General features: G+C 30.7%; 1 long non-coding RNA gene across 1 annotated transcript; it reads left to right on the top strand.

Moving 5' to 3' along the window:
• The first annotated feature begins 2,247 nt into the window (after positions 1-2,247).
• On the top strand, positions 2,248-2,838 carry LOC148166697 (uncharacterized). Its single transcript, XR_015771001.1, has 2 exons — positions 2,248-2,280; positions 2,670-2,838. It is a non-coding gene; the product is annotated as an uncharacterized LOC148166697 (long non-coding RNA).
• Positions 2,839-3,055: the final 217 nt, after the last annotated feature.

Here is a 3,055-nt window from a genome sequence, read left to right as displayed (position 1 = left end):
AGTGGTAAAGTTCCGTGTTTTATATTCTTATATTTCCAGTCGAATCAATTGCAATAAGTCGTGCTGTCGTTTGCTAATCAATCAATCAATTACAGTAAAAATGAGTGGTTCAGCTCCAAAATCGTTGCAAAACTTAACGTTTATACAAATAATAAAATCTTTTCCATTTGGAAATAGCATTGTTAATTTATACAATATTTTACCGACAATTTTATGGTACGATTTTCTCAAATTTTATTGGACTGAAAGACTTGAGAATGATATTATAATCTCCGTTGAAAATGCTGAAAGTGGTACCGAATTTGCTAATTGTCAATGTGAAAATTGTCTTAATCAAAATTATACGTGGGGTGAAAGAGTGAAGTGTGAAAACTTTATGAAACTACTGATATACCAAAACCCTTATTATAATGAATACGGACTACATATTCGAAATATTCAAAGATACAAGTACATTTGCATAAATTTCGATTTTTATGATGTTACGTTTGGTGATGATGAATACCTCTGTATGTTTGGAGTATGTTTTAAATGTGTGGACCACATAATTTCATTAAACGTTACATCTTATTCAGATTTTAGTATTAAACTAAAAAAAGTTGTTTTACATTATGTCATAAAATCTACTAAATTGTACCAATACGTAGGTGATTCTGGGTCTTGGTGTGGATGGTGCATCAACAAACCATTATTTTCAATACAGTCATTTAAAAGGTGTTGTATTAAATTACATTTGAAAAAATATACATTAGCAAGTACTGTACATATTTCATCGTCTTCTTCCTCTTCTTCGGTGGTTTCTACCGATGATGAAATATTTTAATTTTAGAACCAATCAAATTTACGCTTTTGCTTATCATTTTTGTGTGACGTAATAAATTATTTCATACAAGGAGATCTATTATTCATTTCAGTTTCAGACACTTCATTCTAGTTTTACTGTCCGCGTGCATTACTTAAATCATTAAAATGAATTCCAATCATCATAATACTCTTCAGTCATTAAATGACACCGCTTCATGCACATTGCCCAATCGTGTTCGGGCAAATGAAGACTTAGTAGTTGATCATTCGTATAAAATTATTAATATAAAGTGTATTAAAACAAAATTTGGAAATTCGGTTGTTTGTTCTGTTGATGGAAAAGGTGATCTCTTTTTACCCAAACGTTTGGCGCAAAACTTTTTGGATAATTCCGAGCTTCGAAATTATTTGTTGAGCGGTAAAGGATCAAGTATCATCTTCAGAGGGCAGAAAGACGTTGGTAAGGCAGAAAAGGCCAACGTTTTTGAATTTGAGAAACATGAATAAATCAACGAAACTATCATCATCGTCGTCGTCATCGTCATCATCAGCATCTTCATCAACATCATCTACTAGCATGGATGAACAAATCAAGAACATAGAAAACATGTTGAACAATATTTCTTTGGATTCGAAAGAAAATGTGACCGAAATCAATGAAGAAATTGCAAAGTCAACAAAAGAATGTAAAAACCTATTGTTGAGTTCATCAAAATCTGTCTGGGAAAAACGCAAAAATCAAACAAAATTTATTCAACTCCAATGTTTAAAACATTTACTAGACGAAAAACTACAAGCATTTTCCCATCATCATCATCATCAACCTCAAGGAAGTGGACTGCAGCAGCACCAGCACCAGCAATCAACATCATCATCAACATCAGCTCCACTACGAAGGTTATCTCTAATCAAAGTAAGTAGTCTTTATTTTAACTAAATTTTGGTATTAATTTCTCCTTTACAGCCATTATTGGCGTTCAAATCGCGCGTTGAGACCTACATTCTCTACAACCATAACCATGTGGAACTTTTCGAGTTGTTGGTTGATTCGATGAATATGATTAAAGATTTGTTACATAAAAAAATTAAACAATTGGGTGCTCTCAAATTTAATTTGGAATTATGTAGCAAATATGTGTTACGGCTGGCGGATGATGATAAAGTCAACGGAGAAAATAAATACTTTACTACTGAAAATAAAATATTTTTGAAAACAACAACGAATGAGAAACTACACGATATTTTGACGCTTTTATTTCGAAATCTCATTGCCCAAGTAAGTACTTACATGTCTTATTATTATTAGTATTAATTTAATTTTTCATTCGCAGACATGTAATTTTGAATCATCTGGAAGTGGATGGCAACTTGATTCAATTTTATTTCTAACTCTCTCAATCGACAAATTCGTTAAAATATCAGCAGGATCAAATTCATACGTGCCACAGTCGAGGAAGTTGAAGCACAAAAATAGAGGTAATAATATCAATGTCTTGATTTTAACACTAACATCTATATTAACATCATTTACCGCATAAAGATTAATTTAACACAATTTATTCGTTAGATTCGAATTTAAATTCAAATTATGAAATGTAGGTATTGTGAAAAATCGTATTCTGAACAGGCTATTTATTGCTTTATTGTTTATTTCAGCTTTAAAAATGGGCACGACAGAATACATTTAATTCAAATACATCACTTTGCACTTTTAAAATTAATAAAAGCTTTATCATCTTTTGACAATAAACGATTTATTAGTTTGAATAAAATTAATTCACTTTCGTGGGGATCATTATTCAATTTATTCTAATCATCACATTGATGATCATTCTTATGAAATATTGATAATATTTTTCTCACAGATCACTGCAACGATGAGGACGACGACGACGATGACTATAATAAGAAAAAATATAAGCTCCTTACCAAAAAGCGCCAAACACGCTTTTCATATATGTAATTAGTTAAGTAATTCTTTATTGCTTATATTGCACGCCCTTTATTTTGAATAATAAATAAAACTTTATACTTTTATTTAATTTTATTTGTATATAATATATTTACAAAGCAATAAATTGAAAAGAAGGCTTCCTTTTCCGTGGTCTTCCACGCCTTCGAATTGTCTCAGGATACTGTGAAGATATTCAAAAATAAATTCCTTGAATTGAAAATATATGAAAAAAGGAACTCACCTTATGGTAAATATGTAGGCCCCATGTATTGTTTATACAACCTACACTGCCTAGTT

The sequence above is a fragment of the Gnatocerus cornutus genome, unplaced genomic scaffold (genome assembly GCF_029298725.1).
Source record: "Gnatocerus cornutus isolate USDA-ARS CGAHR unplaced genomic scaffold, icGnaCorn1.1 ctg00000021.1, whole genome shotgun sequence".
Lineage (NCBI taxonomy): Eukaryota > Metazoa > Arthropoda > Insecta > Coleoptera > Tenebrionidae > Gnatocerus > Gnatocerus cornutus.
Note: the sequence above shows the minus strand (reverse complement) of the source record. Positions and strands in the feature narration are given on the sequence as shown.